Source organism: Bos taurus, chromosome 1 (assembly GCF_002263795.3).
Source record: "Bos taurus isolate L1 Dominette 01449 registration number 42190680 breed Hereford chromosome 1, ARS-UCD2.0, whole genome shotgun sequence".
In the NCBI taxonomy this organism is placed as follows: Eukaryota; Metazoa; Chordata; class Mammalia; order Artiodactyla; family Bovidae; genus Bos; species Bos taurus.
This window is the reverse complement of record NC_037328.1, coordinates 100,748,060-100,774,903: the sequence shown is the minus strand read 5'-3', so window position 1 is coordinate 100,774,903 and position 26,844 is coordinate 100,748,060. Positions and strand designations below refer to the sequence as shown.

General features: G+C 36.0%; 1 non-coding gene across 1 annotated transcript; it reads left to right on the top strand.

The window, feature by feature from the left end:
* The first annotated feature begins 20,444 nt into the window (after window positions 1-20,444).
* On the top strand, window positions 20,445-20,552 carry LOC112448365 (U6 spliceosomal RNA). The gene has a single exon (XR_003036742.1). It is a non-coding gene; the product is annotated as a U6 spliceosomal RNA (small nuclear RNA).
* The last annotated feature ends 6,292 nt before the right edge of the window (window positions 20,553-26,844 follow it).

Below are 26,844 nucleotides of genomic sequence, written 5' to 3'. Positions count from 1 at the left end.
CATCCTCATATAGTTAACATTTCTTTGTGAGTAAGATGATTTTCCATAGTGCCAATCATATTCTGACTAAAGTGAAAAATGATAAAATTTAGATAGATGAAAATCATGACATTTTATATACTTGTCTCTAAGATTGTTTTGTGTCATGTATTATATTGTTCATTTCTATTCTATATTGAAATAGTTCTATAACTTAAGTTTAGGGAAGTTAGAAGTTACAGTCAACATACAGATTGTGTTATATTTTTGAAATTTTAAATTAATTTTTATGAGAACACTGGTGAGAACAGAATTTGGTTTGCCATTAAATTGTTCAGATAATATCAATCTGTGATCCAAAGAAAAAAGGATCATAAGAAATAATAATTGTCATTATAGAAGTGTCAAATGCATGTGTGATTACTTGACATTTTAGAACCTTCTAAATTATTTGTGGACTCTCCCATTTAAGCCATTGTGTGTATATGTGTGTGTGTGTGTGTGTGTGTTTGTGCATATGTGTGTGTGTATTTATTTCTCTCTTCATGCAAAAGTTTCACGGCTGATGACTTACCACAAAAGTCATGGAAAATGAAATGGTAAAACAAAAATAGAAAATAATAGTCAAAGAAGAAGATAACAAAGGCACAAAGCATGCAATTTAATGCCCTTTTTATGCATGAGTTTCAGAAGTCCCAGAGTTACATAGGCAGTCATCTAGTTGTCATTGTTGGAAAAGATGATGGATGCCAGTTCTTTAGGAGAAAAGTTCTCTATCACTAAATTATGACAGATATCTCATCTGCTGCATTATAAAAAGGAAAATTTGTATAAGAATATTATATGTTCTTAACATTTGCAGAAATTTTAAATCACTTTTACTTAGTATATTTGTTTCCTTGCAGCATTAAATCAATATTGAGTGGATTGACATCAGTATGTAAATAAAGATATACATTCCATGATCTTCATTAATCTATTATTGGATCTTAGAGAAACTTAAAGCCCAGAAAAATTTTATTTTGATAAATACCAGTCATATAATTTTTTTTTTGAGTGAAGGACCCAAAATACTAACATGAATTATTTATTTCAGGCTACAGTGAAAAGTCAGTGATGAACCATAGTGTCCACTGCTAAGACACATATGTCTTTATTCATTTGGTTATACTTAGTTATACACCTTTCTAACAATCACAGACCTGTAGGTAATTTACTTGGTTCACTTTGAAATTCTGTAATTTCTCCTTAAGTCAAAGTATAGACACATGAAAGGAGATGATGGTTCTAATGAAGAGACAGGCACAAGATGAGGAATGAGAAGGATGGAATGAGTGAGGGATTTAAAAAAGTAGAAAATGTCAACAAAGTAAAGAAAGGGTCAAAATGAGAGAATATCAAGAAAAAGAAATAGATCTTGATAGAAAAAAAGAGACAAAGCTAGTAACATCAAAGAAAGGGTCAATACGAAAGATTTTACTCACCACTGCACTTACAGCACATTGGACAAAGTCTCAGTAAATTTCATATCCTAAACCTGCTAAGATATCTGAATCACTGAAACAACAGAAACAGACCCAAAATAACTTCAGCTGGATCATAGAAAAAGCAAGAGAGTTCCAGAAAAACATCTATTTCTGCTTTATTGACTATGCCAAAGCCTTTGACTGGATCACAATAAACTGTGGAAAATTCTTCAAGAGATGGGAATACCAGACCACCTGATCTGCCTCTTGAGAAATTTGTATACAGGTCAGGAAGCAACAGTTAGAACTGGACATGGAACAACAGACTGGTTCCAAATAGGAAAAGGAGTATGTCAAGGCTGTATATTGTCACCCTGTTTATTTAACTTATATGCAGAGTACATCATGAGAAATGCTGGACTGGAAGAAACACAAGCTGAAATCAAGATTGCTGGGAGAAATATCAAGAACCTCAGATATGCAGATGACACCACCCTTATGGCAGAAAGTGAAGAGGAACTCAAAAGCCTCTTGATGAAAGTGAAAGTGGAGAGTGAAAAAGTTGGCTTAAAGCTCAACATTCAGAAAACTAAGATCATGGCATCCGGTCCCATCACTTCATGGGAAATAGATGGGGAAACAGTGGAAACAGTGTCAGACTTTATTTTTCTGGGCTCCAAAATCACGACAGATAGTGACTGCAGCCATGAAAGTAAAAGACACTTACTCCTTGGAAGGAAAGTTATGACCATCCTAGACAGCATATTCAAAAGCAGAGACTTTACTTTGCCAACAAAGTTTCATCTAGTCAAGGCTATGGTTTTTCCTGTGGTCATGTACGGATGTGAGAGTTGGACTGTGAAGAAGGCTGAGTGCCAAAGAATTGATGCTTTTGAACTGTGGTGTTGGAGAAGACTCTTGAGAGTCCCTTGGACTGCAAGAAGATCCAACCAGTCCATTTCCAAGGAGATTAGCCCTGGGATTTCTTTGGAGGGAATGATGCTGAAGCTAAAACTCCAGTACTTTGGCCACCTCATGCAAAGAGTTGACTCATTGGAAAAGACTCTGATGTGGGAGGGATTGGGGGCAGGAGGAGAAGGGGACGACAGAGGATGAGATGGCTGGATGGCATCACTGACTCGATGGACGTGAGTCTGAGTGAACTCCGGGAGTTTGTGATGGACAGGCAGGCCTGGCGTGCTGTGATTCATGGGGTCGCAAAGAGTCGGACATGACTGAGCAACTGATCTGATCTGATTGAAAGTATCTGAGTTAAATATAAAATACATATGTTTAGCACATTTGATCCATTAGGAGATAAGACTAAATTTGTAAGATTGGCAGAAGAATATTTGAAACAATGCTTAATGAAATGAAAATAGTCTAGTTCAGATTTCAAGCTCCAGTGATGGATTAGCTAGAAGATTAAACACAGCTAAAGAAATAATAAACAGTGCTGCAATGAACATTGGGGTACACGTGTTTCTTTCAATTCTGGTTTCCTTGGTGTGTATGCCCAGCAGTGTATGGGGAGGGAGGTGGGAAGGGGGTTCAGGATGGGGAACACGTGTACACCTGTGGCAGATTCATGTTGATGTATGGCAAAACCAATACAATATTGTAAAGTAATTAGCCTCCAATTAAAATAAATAAATTTATATTAAAAAATAAATAATAAACAGTAAAATGGATAAATTGAATTGTATAGGATGTAGTCCAGGTAGACAGATGGAAAATGAGAGAAGGTTAAATGGTATGAAGGATAGTATGAGATAGTTGAATATATACCTGATTGCATTTAAAAAAGAATACAGAGTATGGGGCTTTCCTGATGGTCAGGTGGTAAAGAATCTGCCTGCAATTCAGGAGACCAGGGTTCAATCCTTGGGTTCGGAAGATCCTCTGGAGAAGCAAATAGCAACCCATTCTAGTATTCTTGCCTGGAAAATTCCATGGACAGAGAAGCCTGGGAAGTTATAGTCCATGGGATTGCAGTCAGACATGACTGAGTAACTAACATACACACACACACACACACGGTATGGGAAAGAAGAAATGCTTAAAAATATAGTGGCTGTTTTTTTTTTTTTCCATCATTTTTGTTAAAGGACTGCTAAGTCGCTTCAGTCGTGTCCGACTCTGTGCCACCAGGCTCCACTGTCCCTGGGATTCTCCAGGCAAGAACACTGGAATGGGTTGCCATTTCCTTCTCCAATGCACGAAAGTGAAAAGTAAAAGTGAAATCGTTCAGTCATGTCCGACTCTTAGCGACCCAATGGATTGCAGCCTACCAGGCTCCTCGGTCCATGGGATTTGCCAGGCAAGAGTACTGGAGTGGGCTGCCATTGCCTTCTCCATGTTAAAGGACAATAACCCCCAAATCCAGAGGCAGCCCAAGGATCTTAGGCTTACCACATCAGCACCTGGAGACAAAAGGTGTCCTTTGGTAGAAAGGGTGATTGATCTGTACAGGCTTTTCTGTTGCCTGCTCTCTCCATTGTTAGGTAACTCCTCTTTCCTGGAGGAGTTTCAATGTGATCATTGCTTCTCCTAAAAAAAACTATTCACAGCTAATGTATGGTCTCTTATCTGGATGTAGTCAGAGCTGATTGTCTTCCAGTCTGTCCCTCCACTTCTCCCTGGAGCTGCAAATACCAGATTCATAGCTAAGTCCTCTAAATGGTCCTCAGCTAAACTATACATTCCACAGATTCTGATTCAAGGTCTCTTCACTCAACGACTCCATCCTTTGAAGGTCAGGACTGTCTCCCAAATCTCAGCTATGGTTGACTTTTTCCCCTAGAACCTCTGGATACATTCCATGCTACATAGGACTTAAAGGAGGGTGAAGTACTGCAATCTCTGAACCAATCTCTGCCTACTTGTATCCTGCTTCTATTTCTATAAGGCCACCGTTACACTGTACTCACGTGGGTTCCCAGAATTTCAACAGAAAATATAGCCTGCCTCCTCTGCTAGGCTATACACTCATTCTGTTTAGTTTCCATTCTCTCATAAACTGTCTTTCCTCATTTATCAAGGTCTAGAGTTGCAGAGAATCTGCATACAGGAGGTAATGGATTAAAGCTCCATGAGTTAGTCCTATTATTAAAGTTTGCAAAGAAGAGGAAAAGAAGTTGTTTTCCAAAAGAGGAAACATAAAGAGGAGTGTGACAAAGTTTCCCACTTCCCAGGAGTCACTCGTGGTAAAGAATCTGCCTACCAATTCAAGGGATGCAAGAGGCATGGGTTCAGTCCCTGGGTCGGGAAGATCTTCTGGAGGAGGAGATGGTAATCGCTCCAGTATTCTTGCCTGGGAAATCTCACGGACAGAGGAGCTTGGTGGGCTATAGTCCATGGGATTGCAAAGGGTCAGATACTACTAAACAACTGATCACACAAGAAAAAAAAAAATCCTTAAGCATACCATTCTGTCTTTGATTCTTATTTAAATGTGTATCCTATAAAGCTTGCTTTTAAATGAAAGTCAATATAAATTTCAAATTATCAGAATTTTCATGAAATGTAGTTACAATAATCGTTTCCTTGTGACAGCCATCAATATGGTATAAATTAAAACAAATATTTGGTAATGGAGAGGAGAAAAAGAGATACTAATTCAAAAAAGTTTTATGTAATCATTATATTTGATTGGGTTCTTAATAAACAAGCAATGGTCATATATTTATGATGTTTCCACTAATTCATGAAATGGCATCTTATTTATATGATATGAAGCTTAATGATGATCCATTATTGATCTCAAAAAGGACAGGGCAATAATATTTTATGCTCTCTCAAGACTACAACATTTTAATAATAGATGTATATTAATTTACATATTGTTAAATAAAATATGAGGTCTATCTGTTACAATACAGAATCAAGTTGCATTAAATTTTATTACATCATTTTATCCGAAAACTAAGATATAACTATTAAAACCTTCTTGACAAAATGACTCAAAGATATTAGAAATTACCTCCTTGGAAAACCTATTAGATTTATAATTGTTTTAAACAGTATCTATTAACTTTTAGAAGAAGCAATTATTTTGTGTGCATCAAAATATCTTCATGTTCAAACATGTCAAGGTCATTATTAGGCAAAAGACATTCCAAACCCTAACAAATCTCTCTGTTTCATGAAAAGCACATATTTTTGTTACTAAAGCCATAATCCAGAATCCTGATTGGCTTTGAAGTAAATATTTATCATTTTCCCATTTAACATTTGTATTTCAGTGAAAAATCCTGTGATGTGTGAAACATTACATGTCAAATTCCAAATAGTGGGAGGGGATATAATACAAATCATATATATTTAGAACTTGTCATTGAAAAAAAATAACAAAATCTGATCAGATTTCTGGCAAATTTACGACAATACTGAAGTGTCCTACAGTTTTCAGATATGCTCCCCTTCTAGCAACATATCTCAGTAATGTTTTATCAATTTTCAATAAATGCATACTTAAGGAAAAAAGCCTCTGCCTGCTACAGATTATGCTTACTTTTAATTGGGAGTGGGGCACTGTGAGCAAGGATGTGGAAAGGAGTAGAGGGACTGGATAAGAGGATACAGAGGGGAAGAAAACATAATTTTATGACTGGTATTTTATTATTAACATCTCCATAAATCAAAGAGCTTGTATTTTTTTCTCTGTAGTAATTAAGTGACAGACACATTCTGTATGTTAGAGACTTTCACAGCAGCTGTGATTCAGTCTGAAGAGAGTCTTGCTTGTATGTGAGAATGGACTTTTTGTAATCTGAATAATCCCATTGGGTCAGTGTAATTTGAGACTAAAATATATACACAGTAGCCTCAGTTTCTCTGTATTTCACGCACATAAAAACACTGAAAATATGCTACATTTAAAAAATAATTAAAAGTTGATTTCTCAGCATGTAAATCTAGAGGCCCATATCAATTATCTCATATATTTGAAAATTATGAAAATTCAAAGAATGATTTATAGCTGTAAATTCTCATGAGAGTCTTTATGTGATCTTATTATTTAATACTTAAGCTATTTATTTTTATTGAGAGATATAAAATATCCATAATTACATGTCTGTATGGGATATGCTGTGCAAAATATTTAAATTTGATATATCTATGTAACTATATTGAGAAATATGAAGACAAAAGAAATAGCTTTAAAATTAAAGATTTTTAAGCAAAATTTTATATTTAATCAGTAGAATGTAAGCACAAAAGAAAACAAAAAACATAATAGTATTTATATTGCAGGAAGACCCATGTGGGCAAAATGGTGACACTGAGGATTAAATGCCTGTTTTCTCTAATACCATCATCTCTTCCTTTCTGTTCTGCTCTCTCCCCTACACTTCTCTTTTCCTCTCTTTCTACCTGTGAAAATAGAGAGTTATGTTAAACACAACTATTTTAATTTCAAAATTTTTAATTTAAAACATTATGAATTAATTATGTATCTTCAAGTGAAGCATATTTAATAAATAATTTGCTTGCATTTGGTACTGATTTTCAACAGATAGGTAGATTGTAGGTTTAGTTGAGTGTGTGCTCTGTGACTGGTCCTTACATCTCAAAGTTTGCAAACTAAAACACAGAATTAAAATATTGTTATCATTCACCTTACACTTATGCAGTCACACCCCGCCCCCAGGAATGTATGTGCTCTAACTACAGAAATAATACTATGAATCAGAGTGACAAGTCTCACAATCAGAAAAGTGAAAAAAAGAAATTTAAAACTGTTATTGTGGGGTTACCTGTTATACAAACTTTTATTACCATAGTTAATACTAATTCTAAGTTATCATTAATTTATACATATCTGTATTTCTTTGGTAACTTATGGTTTCAATGGGCATTATTTTATTAGCCAATTAATCTAAAAATAGTGCTAAGTTGTTTATGTTATAACCTTATTAAAAAAAACAGAGGACACAATTGACTATGAATACAACCATTATTGAAGTGGTGGGTATAGCCATAATTTTTATTTTAATACTTTGAAGAAATGGATTGTAATAGAGGAACACAGAGAATAACAACTAAATATTTACTGAACACCTATTACGTGAAGTTACTATGTCCTGTTTGACTTGCCTGTGGAAAAGGCAATGGCACCCTACTCCAGTACTCTTGCCTGGAGAATCCCATGGACAGAGGAGCCTGGAAGGCTGCAGTCCGTGGAGTTGCTAGAGTCGGACACGATTGAGCAACTTCACTTTCACTTTTCACTTTCATGCATTGGAGAAGGAAATGGCAACCCACTCCAGTGTTCTTGCCTGGAGAATCCCAGGGACGGGGGAGCCTGCTGGGCTGCTGTCTCTGGGGTCGCACAGAGTCGGACATGACTGAAGCGACTTAGCAGCAGCAGCAGCAGTATATTGACTACCTCATTTCATGCTCATAGGAGTCCACTTGTATATGATAAAACCAAGGTTTAGAAGCAACAATTAAGTTTTATATAGATATGCTAGAACTAGAGTTATATCCAAATCCTAATTATATTATTATAAATTCTAAAAATGAAAAGTTAAGTGTTCATAACACTATTTTACTGTTATTTTTATAAAATTTAAAATGTGTTCTGGTGACTTGACTTTAAAAAATTTATTTCCTTACTTTTAGTTTCCTATTCTGAAATCAGAAAAGAATCAGAGACATTTTCCTTTTTAAATAATATTCGTAGTGTACCTTTCCTTTAAATATCTTGCTGAGTTCTGCAAAGTTTGACTTAATTGCTGGCTGCCGTCATTCAGCTGGTAAACTGTTTCAGCATCATTTAGCTTGGTAAGCATTTTGTTTTTCTTCTTAGGCTGCATAAAACATGGAATTTGTAAAGCTCATTTTGCAAAATGATACATTCATGGAAATTTTAATTTGAATTGCTCATATTTAATTTGCATCTAGTACAAGAACATGAGAATATACATTTGATATATTCTAGAGGTCAGAAGCTAAGAATTCACCAGCAATGCAGGAGACCTGGGTTTGATCCCTGGACTGGGAAGATGCCCTGGAGATCATGGCAACCTACTCCAGTATTCTTGCCTGGAGAATCCCCATGGACAAATGATAACTGATGGGCTACAGTCTATGGGGTCTCAAAGAGTCAAACACGATTGAGCAACTAAGAATAGCATAGGTCAGAAGATATATCTTCCATGATCATTTTAAAAGTTATAGTTAATATGCACATAAATAAAATATCCCGTGCATGGAATAATACATCATGGGAGATTCCCTAAAGGGAATATTGGAACTGAGTTTCAGTATCTAATTCTATTTTAGTGCTTAAATTTTAGGTATCCACTTAGAGTTATTATCTACATATAAGAGAAAGGATGCTAATAAATATTTAATTGACAATAGTTCTGAATTCAGCAGGAAGCTCTCAGGACCTTTGTATTGGAGTCTGTATCTTCTTACTCCACCCTCTCCCTGTTACCATTTAGAAAATAATGGGTCATTCAATAAATAAGATAAATAGTTAAAAGCTTGACACCAATCCATACTAATGACTTCAGTTGCATATTGGAATCCACTTGAATTGATGTTTCCTTAGTGTTGATAATGCTCCTCAAAACTTAGAGCCCTAGCTGTTGAATTTTCAAGTAGGTCATGTTCATTCTGCATCTGTTTTAGATTCACTGTCATAATTAGGAAACGAAGAGAGAAGAGCAGCCTCAGCAAATTGAATGAACTAATTAAAAAGCAAATGTTGGGATAGTTTTCCTCCATAAATATAAAATGATCAAATTCCTTAAAAAAAATACAACTGCCTGAACGAGAGCTTGAAAGAATAAGACAACAGATTATACAAACACAGGAGCACAGGGTTTAGTTGTCTTTGACTTGTTTTGGAGAAAGCTTTAAGGTAATCTCATTCTCATGAATAATTTACTTCCTATATATTTAGACATAACTAAAAACTGTTACAGTTTTCATAGAGATGACAATTACTTAAAAACTGAGAAAAATCAGTCAGAAAGGTAGAAATCTGGAGAAAATGTTATGCTTCAAAATAAATTCACTCTCATAAATGTGAACTCCAGTATGAAGAGACCAGACCTGCTAGCAAATAAATTAGAAATCTTCTTTCAATTAAATAATTTAAAGGGAAGGGAAGTCTCTCAGTCATGTCTGACTCTTTGCGACCCCACGGACTGTAGCCCACCAGGCTCCTCCACCCATGGGATTCTCCAGGCAAGAGTACTGGAGTGAGTTGCCATCTCCTTCTCCAGAGGATCTTCCCAACCCAGGGATCGAACCCGAGTCTCCTGCAATAATTTAAGATATGTTTAATTAATAGAGTTTCATAGTGTACTTTTGAATATATAGATATACATTTCCTTTTATGCAATACTTCAGAAAAGTTTTCTTCTGTTAGCTAAATACCTGCCCTGAATTCCTGAACTGACTTTACTTTACAAGGATCCCAAATATGCATGTTGTACCATCTTTATGCTCTTTATTACCTTTTTTCAAATCATGTGTTCTTTAAATTTTTAACATTGTAAGTTTCCTTTGCTATCCTCTAAATTATTTACTATGCTTTTTGTGGCATATATTTTGATTTCATTTTCCTCTAATTTAACCTTCATTTCTAAAATCAGTCTTAATTTTTAACACTTCTTGATTGTGGTCAGTTCTCAAATTTTCAGTCTCTGATTAAGATATCTCATTCTCAAGGCATTCCCTTTATAACAGTTTAAATTATCTTAAGACCCATATAGTTTTACTAATTTATTTCATTTAAACATATTAAATAATGGTTTCGTATGATCTGCATCCCCCATTTTCATGACTTTAAATTTGGTTCAGCTTTATTTTGTCTCAGTGCCAAAGAATGCTCAAACTACTGCACAATTGCACTCATCTCACACACTAGTAAAGTAATGCTCAAAATTCTCCAAAACAGACTTCAGCAATATGTGAACCGTAAACTTCCAGATGTTCAAGCTGGTTTTAGAAAAGGCAGAGGAACCAAAGATCAAATTGCCAACATCCACTGGATCATCAGAAAAGTGAAAGAATTTGAGAAAAACATCTATTTCTGCTTTATTGACTATGCCAAAGCCTTTGACTGTGTGGATCACAATAAACTGGAAAATTCTGAAAGAGATGGGAATATCAGACCACCTGACCTGCCTCTCGTGAAATCTGTATGCAGGTCAGGAAACAACAGTTAGAACTGGACATGGAACGATAGACGGGTTCCAGATCAGGAAAGGAGTACATCAAGGCTGTATACTGTCACCCTGCTTATTTAACTTATAGGCAGAGTACATCATGAGAAACGCTAGGCTAGATGAAGCACAAGCTGGAATCAAGATTGCTGGGAGAAATATCACTAACCTCAGATATGCAGATGACACCAAGCTTATGGCAGTGAAGTGAAGAAGCACTAAAGAGCCTCTTGATGAAATTGAAAGAGGAGAGTGAAAAAGTTGGCTTAAATTCAACATTCAGAAAATGAAGATCACGGCATCCAGTCCCATCACTTAATGGGAAATAGATGGGAAAACAGTGGAAACAGTGTCAGACTTTATTTTTGGGGGCTCCAAAATCACTGCAGATGGTGATTGCAGCCATGAAATTAAAAGACAGTTACTCCTTGGAAGGAAAGTTATAACCGACGTAGGCAGCATATTAAAAAGCAGAGACATTACTTTGCCAATAAAGGTCTGTCTAGTCAACGCTATGGTTTTTCCAGTGGTCATGTATGGATGTGAGAGTTGGAGTATAAAGAGAGCTGAGTGCCAAAGAATTGATGCTTTTGAAGTGGTGTTGGAGAAGACTCTTGAGAGTCCCTTGGACTGTGCAGAGATCCAACCAGTCCATCCTAAAGGAGATCAGTTCTGAGTATTCATTGGAGGGACTGATGTTGAAGCTGAAACTCCAATACTTTGGCCACCTGATGCGAAGAGCTGACTCATTTGAAAAGACCCTGATGCTGGGAAAGATTAAAGGCAGGAGAAGGGGATGACAGAGGATGAGTTGGTTGGATGGCATCACTGACTCAATGGACATGAGTTGGGTAAACTTCGGGAGTTGGTGATGGACAGGGAGGCCTGGAGTGCTGTGGTCCCTGGGGTGGCAAAGAACTGGACACGACTGAGCAACTTAACTGAACTAAACTGAACCTTTTGGTTTTCGTATTTGAAAAATTTTATTTCTCTGTAAAGAGGGTTAGTAAAGCCAGGGTACTTTCCAAATTTTCACGGTTCGACATTTTTTCATCTATCATCATAGAGCACTCAAAATATGAGCTGTGTAACTTCTTCAATATCTGTTAGCTTTTATCTCAATTTGAATATTTTTGTGGTTTTATGTATGCCTTCTTATTTCCAGATCTTCCTAAATCTATATAGATACTGCCTTTCAAGGAAATGTTCTCTAATTTATATGTTGTATTTTACACTTACTGTACTTTCTACTTTCTGCTTTTATTTCTATTCATTCTGGCTTTTGGTTTATTTCCTTTTTCTTTTTTCCCAAACTTTTTGCCTGGCTGAATTTTAATGTTGCACACAGGGTGAATTTCTGTCCTTTGAGAAAGAGTGTTTGTTGGATGTTTCTGAGGTTCTGTATATCTGTGACCACCAGAGCCCTATTTGGTCACTTCCTGTCCCTTCAAGTGTGTTTTGTTTTGTTTTGTCCTTATCCACAACTCCAGGACTGTAATTTCTTACCCTGGTACTTAAATCACATACTCAGTTTCCCTTTTTGTCACTCAGGGAAGTACTCTGCTTTAGGGCATGAGTTACTTGGAAGATTCATTATACCAAAGCTCTTAACACTTGGTAGCATCTTCCCACCAGCTCCTGCAAAAGCTGCTAATGCTGCCTACATTCTGCTCTTTGAAATAACAATTTGGGCAAATACTACTAGATACAGGCATTATTTTTGTTGAGTATTTGGATAAAAAAGGAGTCTGCATTGCATAACCTCTATTGTCTCTGTAAATCAGAAAGCAAAAGTAATCTTCAGAGAATGATACAAATACTTAGAAGTTTCAGACTGAAAAAAAATAAAGATTTGATTTAGTCTTTGTAGAGAGAATGATTAAAGAGATGGTAATACCACTTAGTCTTTCTGATGGCCTATTATTATTTATTTTTTCACACATTAATAGTGTAAACAATTTGTCTTTTAATATGATTTTTTTTTTCTAGAAGTACTAGTTTGCTTATGTGCCAGTGCAGAGATTATCCAGAATTATGTGCATTTAATATTGGGAATATTTTTTAAAGATTTGGAAAAAAAATAGACCAGCAAAGAATCTTCATGAATTAGCAATCTAAACTAGATAATGAGAAAATTAAGAATAAGAGGATGATTAAAAATAATGTAAATAAAGTAGGAAAAAGTATAGAAATGGATTGCATATCTTGACAAGTTTGTAAAGAAGTCACAAAGAAATGAGCAAAGTGAAAGTAGCCAAGTGTTGGTTCAGAGTGTGATAATTGAATCAGTGCTTTGAAATTGGATTGATGTAGTTTGTTGACAGGCTTCCAGGTGTGGGTGTGGAGATAACCATTTGAAGTACAATAGATTAGAAGGTCAGTGGCTATGAACAGGCTAAGGGCTTAACTGAATGGAAGGATTAATGGAATATTCAGCTGCTCACAGAAGTTGCGCAGAAACAGAGCAGGACTTGATATTTAAGGAGAATGTCTCATGCCAGTTGAACTGTTTGTAGCAGGAATCACTGGGGACAACCACAGGATGTGAGGAGAAAATGTCAGGTGTCTATTCCATTTGGGCTGCTATAACAAAATACCACCAACTCGGGATCTCATATACAACAGAAATTCATTTCCTACAGTTTTGGTGGCTGGAAGTCTATAAGAAGGGAACCAGTATAGTTAAGTTTTAGTGAAGGCCCTCTTTTGGGTTGCAGACTTCTAATTGTGTTTTCTAGAAGATGAAAGTGGCTAGGGAGTCCTGTGGGGTCACTTTTATAAAAGCATTAATCCCATTCCTGAGAGTACCACCCTCATGACCTAATCACATCCTTAAAGGCCCCTCCTACTAATACCATCACAAAAAATTTTGAAGGTTAGAATTTTTGGGGGACACAAGCATTCAGCCATGGCAGCAGGATATCTTTATAAACATTTGGAGTTAGGAATAATCTCTGTATACTATCTGCAGAGATATGGAGAACACTGACAACAATCACTTGAGAACTTTGTTGAACAGCCACCATTCAGTGATATTCTCAATATCACTATGGCAAGTGAGTCATTGTAAGAAAAAATGAAAGTGGAGAGAACTTTAAGAGATTAACTTCATTAGAGGATTTCTTAGTTATGGTGCACAGTCTTGAGTATACAATGTTAAAGTTTGGCATTCAGGTAATAAGAAAGTTCAGAACACTTGGGGTGATAGTAGATAGGTGGTCACGGCCATGTATACTTTAATATTAACTGGTAAAGGCAAGAATAAATGGTGTGGAGGACTTAGTCTCCTTTAGAAGAGTGGACCCTGAGCCATGTATCCAGAGGTTCTACCCTGGTCTAGAGTAATGAATAAGTATGCATTTTGAAATACATACAACATTTTACTAAAGCAGAGATTACGTATACTTACTTAAAAAATGAGTGTTAGTTTCCTCATCTAAAAATAGGATGGTAATCTCTATCCCAAAATCATATTAAAGCTTAATAATAAGTATGTATAATATTATTACCTGGTACTTATGCTTAATCTTTTCTAATTATACCATTGGTTCTTTTTTATTTCATATCTGTAGTTTAATACCTATTTCAAATTATATGGAAATAGTAGGTTCTTTATGTGAAAAAAGATGGTGTTTTATTTTTTATGCAGCTGTTTATTTTCAATATTATATTCTTCAGGGACTATAAATTTTGTTAATAATATATTTAAAAGGGGAAATCTATGTTTTAACCTAAAAGACAGATCAAGGTGGACTTTCTGGATCATGAAGTTAAAATATTTATCAAAGTATATACCCAACAACATGATAATTTAATTGTTCAAGGTAGTCAGTATATGTGTTGTCAAACTTTTGTGAGAATAAATCTTTAGGTCATGATACCAATCAAACAATTCAAGAAAATTGTACTGGTTCTATTAATAAATATTAAACCATATAATCATGAGACTGCATATAAAAAATAATAAATTTGTTTTGTAACTCAAATTTATTAAACCCTTTGGCAACCTAGTTAGAAATTTTCCAAGCAGAAATTCTAATATAAAATGTATTAGCTGTTGTATTGAAAGCCACTCAGGGCCCTCCTGGAATGCCAACATCAGTTTTTAACAATATACTGGCAGAATTTTCCATTATTGTGAGCTGTGTAGCAAATGATCCACAAATATTTTCCAACTTTAGCATATATACCTAGAGAAGTTTCAGTACAATGATTCATAAATAATACTGATGCATATGTTACTTCACATTTCTTTTCATGATAATATGATTTATTCTGTTAAACCAATTACATGGTTTGGAGCAAAGGTACTGTGAGTAGGAGGATGTTGTGGGAATACTGTCAGTATGAGAAACTGACCTTGATTTTATAATAACTCATTTATTAGGGTGCAGGGCCAGAGCAAATAATGCAGAAAATTCAACAGAAGAAATGCTACCTTCCATAGCAGATTTTATTTTTAGTTACCAATTTTTCTTCCATGTTCATTGAGGCATTTCTCCCTCCAAAAAATTACATTTTTTAAATGCTTCAGCCATCAGCAGATTGTTAGAATTCAATTAAAATCTAATTGTTTGAAATAGAATTGTTGACTTTTGAATTTATTTTATATTTTTGACGTGCTTTGTTCAAAAAATCTCCATTGCCTAAATTTTGAATGGACAGCTTTATATTTGCTGCCTTTATGTTACAAGAAATGTTCTGTAATTGCATTTGGGATTTATACACATACACTCTTTTGAAATATAAGTTCATATTTTTGTAGAATGATGAGTAAATGTGTCAGTTCAGATTTTTAAAAAATCTTATTGTGAGACATTCAGATCAGATCAGATCAGATCAGTCATTCAGTCATGTCCGACTCTTTGCAACCCCATGAATCGCAGCACGCCAGGCCTCCCTGTTCACCACCAACTCCCGGAGTTCACTGAGACTCACGTCCATCGAGTCAGTGATGTCATCCAGCCATCTCATCCTCTGTCGTCCCCTTCTCCTCCCGTCCCCAATCCCTCCCAGCATCAGAGTCTTTTCCAATGAGTCAACTCTTCGCATGAGGTGGCCAAAGTACTGGAGTTTCAGCTTTAGCATCATTCCTTCCAAAGAAATCCCAGGGCTGATCTCCTTCAGAATGGACTGGTTGGATCTCCTTGCAGTCCAAGGGACTCTCAGGAGTCTTCTCCAACACCACAGTTCAAAAGCATCAATTCTTCGGTGCTCAGCCTTCTTCACAGTCCAACTCTCACATCCATACATGACCACAGGAAAAACCATAGCCTTGACTAGATGGACCTTTGTTGGCAAAGTAATGTCTCTGCTTTTGAATATGCTATCTAGGTTGGTCATAACTTTTCTTCCAAGGAGTAAGCGTCTTTTAATTTCATGGCTGCACTGTTGTTGTTTAGTTGCTAAATCGCATCTGAGTCTTTTGCAACCCTGTTGGCTGTGGCCCACCAGGCTCCTCTGTCCATGGGATTTCCTAGGCAAGAATACTGGAGTGGGTAACAGTTTCCTTACCTACTGAATAAGGATAAGTTTCCTTATCCTGGGGATCTTCCTAACCTGGGGATGGAACCTGCATCTCCTACACTGGTAGGTGGGTTTGCCACTGAGCCACCTGGGAAGATAGTAGACTTGATAAGAGAGTTTTAAAAAATCTATAAAATCCCATTCACTTCTAAAATGCAAAGAAATGACTGCTTCAGAGATGACTCAACAGCTGTCTTTTTTTCCCCTAATTAATTAACTTATTTTAATCGGAGGCTAATTACTTTACAATATTGTAGTGGTTTTTGCCATACATTCACATGAATCAGCCATGGGTTACATGTGTCCCCCATCCAGAACCCCCACACACCTCCCTCCCCATCCCATCTGTCTCAAGCATCAGGTCTGGACTGACGATCTATTTCACATATGGTAATATCAATAACCTCAGATATGCAGATGACACCACCCTTATGACAGAAAGTGAAGAAGAACTAATGAGCTCTTAATGAAAGTGAAAGAGGAGAGTGAAAAATTTGGCTTAAAGCCCAACATTCAGAAAACGAAGATCATGGCATCTGGTCCCATCACTTCATGGCAAACAGATGGGGAAACAGTGTCAGACTTTATTTTTTTGGGCTCCACAATTACTGCAGGTGGTTACTGAAGCCATGAAATTAAAAGATGCTTACTCCTTGGAAGGAAAGTTATGACCAACCTAGACAGCATATTAAAAAGCAGAGACATTACTTTGTCAATAAACGTCCATTTAGTCAAGGCTATGGTTTTTCCAGTGGTCATGTATGGATGTGAGAATTGGACTATAAAGAAAGCTGAGCGCTGAAGAATTGATGCTTTTGAACTATGGTGTTGGAGAAGACTCTTGAGAGTCCCTTGAACTGCAAGGAGATCCAACCAGTCCATCCTAAAGGAGATCAGTCCTGGGTGTTCATTGGAAGCACTGATGCTGAAGCTGAAACTCCAATACTTTGGCCACCTGATGAGAAGAGCTGACTCATTTGAAAAGTCTGATGCTGGGAAAGATTGAGGGCAAGAGGAGAAGGGGATGACAGAGGATGAGATGGTTGGATGGTATCACCAACTCAGTGGACATGAATTTGGGTAGATTGCGGGAGTTGGTGATGGACAGGGAGTCCTGGTGTGCTGCGGTTCATGGGGTCGCAAAGAGTCAGACACGACTGAGCGACTGAACTGAACTCAACTGAATATGTTTCAGTGCTATTCTCTCAAATCATCCCACCCTTGCCTTCTCCCAGAGTCCAAAAGTATGTTCTTTACATCTGTGTCTCTTTTGCTGTCTCACATAAAAGGTCATCATTACCATCTTTCTAAATTGCATATATATGTGGTAATATACGATACCGGTGTTTTTGTTTCTGACTTACTTCACTCTGTATAATAGGTTCCAGTTTCATCTACCTCATTAGAATGGATTCAAATGCATTCTTTTTAATAGCTGAGTAGTATTCCGTTGTGCCACAGCTTTCTTATCCATTTGTCTGCCGATGGACATCTAGGTTGCTTCCATGTTCTAGCTATTGTAAACAGTGCTGTGATGAACACTGGGGTACATGTGTCTCTTTCAATTATGGTTTCCTCGGTGTGTATGCCCAGCAGTGGGGTTGCTGGGTCATATGGCAGTTCTATTCCCAGTTTTTTAAAGGAATCTCCACACTGTTCTCCATAGTGGCTGTACTAGTTTGCATTCCCACCAACAGTAATAAGAGGGTTCCCTTTTCTCTACACCCTCTCCAACATTTATTGTTTGTAGACTTTTTAATAGCAGCCATCCTGGCCAGCATCAGATGGTACTTCATTGTGATTTTGATTTGCATTTCTCTGATAATAAGTCATGTTGAGCATCTTTTCATGTGTTTGTTAGCCATCTCTATGTCTTCTTTGGAGAAATGTCTGTTTAGTTCTTTGGCCATTTTTTTGATTGGTTATTTTATTTTTTCTGGAATTGAGCTGCATGAGCTGCTTGTATATTTTTGAGATTAATTGTCAGTTGCTTCATTTGCTATTGTTTTCTTCCATTCTGAAGGGAGAAACGTGTCTTTTCACTTTTTTAATAGTTTCCTTCATAGTGCAAAAGCTTTTAAGTTTAATTAGGTCCCATTTTTTAATTTTTGCTTTTATTTTTATTTTTGCTGGGTGGTGAGTCATGAAGGATCCTGCTGTGATTTATGACAGAGAGTATTTTGCCTATGTTTTCCTCTAGGAGTTTTACAATTTCTGGTCTTACATTTAGATCTTTATTCCATTTTGAGTTTATTTTTGTGTATGGTGTTAGAAAGTGTTCTAGTTTCATTGTTTTGCAAGTGGTTGACCAGTTTTCCCAGCACCACTTGTTAAAGAGATGGTCTTTTCTCCATTGTGTATTCTTGCCTCCTTTGTCAAAGATAAGGTGTCCATAGGTGCATGGATTTATCTCTGCACTTTCTATTTTATTCCATTGATCTATATTTCTGTTTTTGTGCCAGCACCATACTGTCTTAATGACAGTATGCCTTGTAGTATAGTCTGAAATCAGGTAGGTTTATTCTTCCAGTTCCATTCTTCTTTCCCAAAATTGCTTTGGCTCTTTGAGGTTTTTGTATTTCCATACAAATTGTGAAATTATTTGTTCTAGTTCTTTGAAAAATACTGTTGATAGCTTGATAGGGATTGCATTGAATCTATAGATTGCTTTGGGTAGTATACTCATTTTCACTATATTGATTCTTCTGATCCATGAACATTTTGTATTTCTTCATCTATTTGTGTCATCTTTGATTTCTTTCATCATGTTTTATACTTTTCTATATATAGGCTTTTTGTTTCTTTAGGTAGATATATTCCTAAGTATTTTATTCTTTTCGTCACAATGGTAGATGGAATTGTCTCCTTAATTTCTCTTCTGTTTTCTCATTGTTAGTGTATAGGAATGCAAGGGATTTTTGTGTGTTAATTTTGTATTCAACAGCTAAGTCTAAGGACTTAGTCTAGAAAGGCATGTGACCAGGTGAAGGAAAGCAGTATTAGTTTGCACATCATTTTTAGATTCCTCTCTTGCCACCTGCCCATAACATGGATTTAAATGGTCTATTAACATGGTGTGAACCCACTGGGAGTACTTCTAGTGATTAATTAAAAGATACAAATGTATATATATATATATATATATATGTGTGTGTGTGTGTGTGTGTGTGTGTGTGTGTGTGTGTGTGAGAGAGAGACCTGGAAGACTTTATGAAGCCCTCTAATAATCTCACCTCCTTTCAGAGTGACAAAGAATTTGGCTCATTTAAGGTATTCATTTTTTTAAGAAATGGGTACACAAATGCACACTGTACTCAAACCAGACCTTACAATGAATGTATTAAGTCCCATGTTTGACATAGCTCTGAATTACATTCATTGTTTTTAAATTATGGAGTGTTTTAAGTACTTTTACATCATCTTGAATCTTAAATATATAGCAAATAAAGTGGCATAATTCCACCTGTGGAACCAGAGCTGAACTAAAACACAAAGACAAAGCCAAGCATCAGAATTAAACTATATATGTGGAGAAACAACTTATACTTAGATTTTATGAATAAATGTGGGCTGGGAAGATCCCCTGGAGAAGAAAATGGCTAACCATCCCAGTATTCTGGCCTGAGAATTCCATGGACAGCGGAGCCTGGCAAGCTACAGTCAATGGGATTGCAAAGAGTCAGACATGACTGAGCAACTAAGCACAGCACAAACAGTGGTACCTGATTATGATAGATAACCACAACTGAGAGCAATACCAAAAAAATCACCCTTATCCAGTTTTAACATGTGCATCTGTCTTCTTAAACTATTGAAACCTGTCTCTGAATGTATGAAGCCTTAAGTATCTGTTTTTACGAAATATATCTGAATAACTGAAGATCTCTTGCTTTTTAAATCTTTTCCTATTTTCATCATCACTATAAATATCCAAGTTAAAAAAAATTCCTCTACCAGGCATGAAAGCACAGTTTAGACACATGGGGAAGGGAAAAAAAGAAAAAAAAAAACCTCTAACTTTATAGAAAATATTTATGAGTTTACTTTTCTAATTTGTACAACTGTGTCCTTGTTTTCCAAGTTCTGCAATTCACATCAGTGGGAACAAAAAATCTTAGCTTTCTATAGGAAAGCACTTGAAGAAAGAAAATGCACAGTCGACCCAGAACAGATGTATAATTTGAGATACACTAAATTGCCAATATTATACAATAACTAAAATGGCTAATACCATACAAAAAAATAACATGTAATATTTTAAATATTCTAGATGAGAAATCAGGAGGTGCTCGCTTTGGCAGCACATATACTAAAAATTGGAATGATACAGAGAAGATTAGCATGGCCCCTGTGCAAGGATGACACGCAAAATCATGAAGTGTTCCGTATTTTTAAAACTAATACAATATTGTAAAGTTTAAAAATAAAATAAAATTTTTAAAAAATAAAAAATAAATATGCTAAAATAACTGTAGTATGATATACTTTAAAAAAGTTTTATAAATCCTGAGGAGCAATAAAAATCAACCATAATTTCATCAACTGATCATAACCATGAATAATATTATGATGTAGATCATTTCAATTTTCTTCCTATGCATTGTAGTTTTTCTTAATAAAAATGAGAATCACATCACACACACAAAAAAAAAATCAGGAGAACATAGATCTTGATCTTGTTTTGCCACTTAACTATGTGATATTGAACAGAGTTTTGTTTCTCTGGGACCTTAGTTTGCAAATCTGCAAATAAGAATGTTGGAATAGATAATCTCCAGGAGTGACTCAATCCCTGAAATAATTTAATCTGTATTGGGAAGTTGGTTTGGCATATTGCATTATTCTCATGTTACTGAGTCCAAGCTCACACTGCTCACCACACTATAGTCCAATACATCTGAGAGACGAAGTGTGTGGCAGGGAGTATGACTTTATTCAGAAAGCTGGCTGATCCAGAAGATGGTAGACTAATATCACAAAATAACAATTTTGTCAGGGCCTGGATACCAGGTTCTTTTATGGATCAGAGATGAGGGAAGATGATTAAACAAAGTAAAAAAAGACCATTTAATTATTCCAAATATCTCCTAGAATGACAAGCCTCAAGCAGAGGGTTGTGTTAGTTTCTTTTTCTTACAGTCATTTCATGAGTGGTGTGAAATGGAATATCTCCTGCCATATCAGTAAACAAGGATGTCACAGTTATCTGCGATTCTGGCTTGCCAGACATGAATTTCTGAGTTATGTTGGTTAATACTGCCACTCCCTACACAAAGGACCCAAGAATGTTACAGCCATCAGTGATCACAGCCCTCCAGTGTGAACTGGAAGACCCTAAGGGAACCCAGAGAACAGAAAAACATCTCTGTAAACATGCAGAATTCTGGCCTCCATAGCTGAGATGACTTCAATACTCACAGACACATACATCTTCCTATACAAAGAAGGATGCTAAATTCCTTAACTTGACATCCGGTTTCCTGACTTAACAATAACCTGTGATGTTCAAACTTCATGTGAGCTAAACAAAGCCTCTTTAAGTGTGTGTGTTGGGGGGAGAGGGGGTGGGCAGAGGGGCATTATGTATGATTATACTTACAAAAGCAGCAAAAAAAAAAAAAAGGTTAAATTCAAAGAAACAGATTTAACATGGAGTAAAAATTCAGTTCAGTTAAGTTCAGTTCAGTCGCTCAGTCGTGTTTGACTCTTTGTGACCCCGTGAATTGCAGGCCTCCTTGTCCATCACCAACTCCCGGAGTTCATTCAAACTCACGTCCATTGAGTCGATGATGCCATCCAGCCATCTCATCCTCTGTCGTACCCTTCTACTCCTGCCCCCAATCCCTCCCAGCATCAGAGTCTTTTCCAGTGAGTCAGCTCTTCGCATGAGGTGGCCAAATTACTGGAGTTTCAGCTTTAGCATCAGTCCTTCCAAAGAAATCCCAGGGCTGATCTCCTTTAGAATGGACTGGTTGGATCTCCCTGCAGTCCAAGGGACTCTCAAGAGTCTTCTCCAACACCACAGTTTAAAAGCATCAATTCTTCAGTGCTAAGCTTTCTTCACAGTCCAACTCTCACATCCACACATGACCACTGGAAAAACCATAGCCTTGACTAGACGGACCTTTGTTGGCAAAGTAACATCTCTGCTTTTGAATATGCTATCTAGGTTGGTCATAACTTTCCTTCCAAGGAGTAAGCGTCTTTTAATTTCATGGCTGCAATCATCATCTGCAGTGATTTTGGAGCCCCAAAAAATAAGGTCTGACACTGTTTCCACTGTTTCCCCATCTATTTCCCATGAAGCGATGGGACCAGATGCAATGATCTTCATTTTCTGAATGTTGAGCTTTAAGCCAACTTTGTCACTTTCCTCTTTCACTTTCATAAGAAGCTTTTGAGTTCCTCTTCACTTTCTGCCATAAGGGTGGTGTCATCTGCATATCTGAGGTTATTGATATTTCTCCCAGCAATCTTGATTCCAGCTTGTGCTTCTTCCAGCCCAGCAATTCTCATGATGCACTCTGCATAGAAGTTAAATAAGCACGGTGACAATATTCAGCCTTGATGTACTCCTTTTCCTATTTGGAACCAGTCTTTGTTCCATGTCCAGTTCTAACTGTTGCTTCCTGACCTGCATATAGGTATCTCAAGAGGCAGGTCAGGTGGTCTGGTATTCTCATGTCTTTCAGAATTTTTCACAGTTTATTGTGAGCCACACAGTCAAAGGCTTTGGCATAGTCAATAAAGCAGAAATAGATGTTTTTCTGGAACTCTCTTGCTTTTTCCATGATCCAGCAGATTTGATCCAACGAATTTGATCTCTGGTTCCTCTGCCTTTTCTAAAACCAAATTGAACATCTGGAAGTTCACAGTTCATGTATTGCTGAAGCCTGGCTTGGAGAATTTTGAACGTTACTTTACTAGCATGTGAGATGAGTGCAATTGTGTGGTAGTTTGAGCATTCTTTGGCATTGCCTTTCTTTGGGATTGGAATGAAAACTGATCAATTAACCCTTCCCAATTATAATCACTCATTATTATAACTTCTGATTGTAAAAAACTTGGCTTATGAAATAAAAATCACTTTAAACCATATATGTATAAATATAAGCACATAGCATTATCCACTTCTTCAGGGATTCAGCTATTAAAAAGAATGCATTTGAATCTGTTCTAATGAGGTGGATGAAACTGGAGCCTATTATACAGAGTGAAGTAAGTCAGAAATAAAAACACCAGTACAGTATATTAACACATATATATGGAATTTAGAAACATGGTAACGACAACCCTCTATGGGTGTTTTTATATGGATAAATAGTTAAGTATTGACAATTTTAATTCTCAAGTAAACTTGAGAGTCTACATGGACTTAGTCTAATAAAATTCTATTTAAATTCTAGTCTCTAACTCTGTAGTATTAGAGAGCCAACATCTATTTAAATCTAAAATACTTTAATGGACAAAATAAGAAAGATCTGTGCTGTTTACCACATAAGGCCATTTAAAAAAATATTTGCTTTGTCATTAAAGAGGAAGACTCTTCTCTCTGTTATTTTCCTTCTATCAATTTCATGTAAATGAACAATCATAATGGCTTTTTAAGTGTCAGATTAGAAGTCTCAATACATTTTAACTTCTATTATGATTTATTATTTGTTTCTCTGTGCTACGTTTTTTGTGTGTGTGTGTGTTCCAGTGGAGCATTTTACAAGAGGCATAATGTAAATATAAAATTAAATATTATTTTAAACATATACAATATGACTTTGCATATTGCTTTATTTCTTTCAGTGTTTGAATAACCAGACAACTGGTTTGATTCTAAGTGATATATATTAACCTAGCAAATGAAAATCTTGGCAGAGTTATCCATTAATTGTTCTGCCTGCAGGATTCAATCGCCTTTAGTATTATGTGAAAATAAAAGATTCAGTCGTGTCCAACTCTTTTCCACCCCTTGGACTGTAGCCAGCCCGGCTCCTCTGTCCATGGAATTCTCCAGTCACAAATACTGGAGATGGTTGCCAATTCTCTTCTCCAGGGGACCTTCCAGATCCAGAGATTGAGCTCAGATCTCCTGCATTGCAGGCAGATTCTATACCATCTGAGCCAGCAGAGTTTTTTAAAAAACAAACAAACAAAAAAAAAATAGTTATTTATACAATGTAATCTACATTTAATCTGTATCAATTGAACAGTGAAAAGTATCTCTGGCTACTCTTTCTTTTGTAAAATGCTAATAAGGAAATTAATTAAGCAAATATACTAAAGTACTAAAAGTTTCTAGAGAAAAAAAGATAAAAACTTTAAAATTATAAATTTACATTGACTGTTTACAGAGTAATGATATAGGATCTGAAAGACCATCTACAAAACATACCTGAAAATTTTTATTTAATGAAGTTTGGTATCCACTTTTGCACATTTTTTGATTATTCAGACTGTTAAGAGCCTATATAGAATATAAAAGGAATATTATATGCAAAGAAATAAATCTTTTTGAGAAATGCATCAATACTTATATTAAATAACTTGTATTATGTTTTACATGGGGAAAAGCATATTCAGTGTAAAACATGACATACTTATCTTGGTGGATAAACTGATTTCTCACCAGTAAAAACTATAAATCCTAAGAGAAACATATCAGATTTGTATCATCTTAGTTTTGCTCCTCTACCCAACCTAATCATCAGGATTTAGAACAATATAAAGTCCTGCCTCTCTGAATAGAAAATCAAGAGGCCCAGAGATCTATTGTAACTCAATATATCTTCCACTGCCATAGTCTTTCCACACTTCAAAGGAAGTAGCTATTATCTTTAACAAGTGAGAAAGCTACTGAATCTGATTTCCCAGAATTTCTCAAAATACCCTTGGTATTCTGTGAAGAATAGCTTTGAGAAGTATGATTGGGTCCTGGAAGTTGTTGGAGATTGCATAAATAACAGCACAACAGGACCACATAGTTTAAGAATAGCCTATTGATCCAAAATAACTGCATATTATTTTCAGTTATAACTAGAATTAATATTACTGACATTTTGGATGTGTGGGGGTGCACTTCCAATGAGGAGCTAGGATTATTTTAGAATGGAATTTTCTACCTCCTCTTACTTTTTTATCCTGGTTCTTGCAATGTTCATTTTTATGTTCAGATGTAATTAAGAATTTATTGATTCCATGTTATTGTTCAGAATTTTAGTACCTAAAGTGTGGGCACAGTCTATCTAAAATATCTAGGATTTCCTCAATGATTCCATTATTGCAGCCATTGCATAAATCATAGCAAAACATAAAATACTGAAAGAACTTGATCCTTAGCACTGCTTGAATGTGAACATATTAAATATATTATTTTTATAAAGTTCTCTCTCTATGAAGATGTTCTACAAATTTTCTTTTGTGGTGGAAGTGAGATGAATTATAGAAATCCTTTGATTTATATAGGGGAAAGATATCTTATGGGATTCATGTTTTAATTTCACATTTACATATTCCCCAGTACCTATTAAAATTCAGTAATCCTGATTCTAAGAGTATTTCTTATGGAAATTACTTTGGAATTCCTCGGTAATTACGCTCATCAAGGTATTGATTTTAACACCGAGAAATGATAAACAAACTGAAATGTGCAGCAGTAATTACAGACTTTATAGCTATCCATTAATGAAATACTATAAAAGCATTAAATTTTTTTAAAGCTTTAAATACTGTCTTTTATTAAGTGATCTCATTCATTGACAAATAATATGATTTTATGATACAAATATAAATGGATAAATATAGTTGAAAGTATGTGGACTATTTATCTTAGGATGGTTGTGGAAGATTAAAGACGGCCCCAGATTCTTTAAAATTTCTCCCATTAAAAGGTGGCAACTATTTCCTCTTGAATCTAGGTAGACATGGGACTATTTTTATCATTGAATATGGAATAATTGATTACATGCCAGTTACCTATCCCAAACCTTGAGACTAACAGTTTTTACTCCCTTTCCCGAGAATGCTTGGATATTTTCACTAGGTGAAACCAGGTGCCGTGTCTCCAAATTTTGGCTGGCTTTGTCATACAATGGTAGATAACTAGAACAATGGTAGCCTTGTGGTATTTATTTTCTTCTTTTTTAAAAAACAATTCTTTCTAAATTCCAACAAATAAATTATGTTATTTACTACTAATAGAATATTATTAACTTAAACTATTCCTTTAGTTATAGTGGTTAGGGGACTTCTCAGGTGGCTATAGTGGTAAAAAATTCACCTGCCAATGCAGAAGATGTAAGAGATGTAGGTGCAATCTATGGGTTGGGAAGATCCCCTGGAGGAGCGAATGGCAACTGACTCCAGCATTCTTGCCTGGAGAATCCCATGCACTGAGGAGTCTGGCAGGCTACAGTCCATAGGGTCCAAAAGAGCTTGACACTACTGACCCAACTTAGCATGTACACACATAGGAGTTAGATTCAATCGTTGATGATTGTGTGTGTGTTAGTCGCTCAGTCGTGTCTGAACTTTTGCGACCGCATGGACTGTATCTCATCAGCTTCCTCTGTCCATGGAATTCTCTAGGCAAGAATATTGGAGTAGGTAACTGTTTTATTCTCCAGAGGATCTTCCTGTTCCAAGGATCAAACCCAGGTCTCCCACATTGCAGGCAGACTTTTTTTTACCACTGA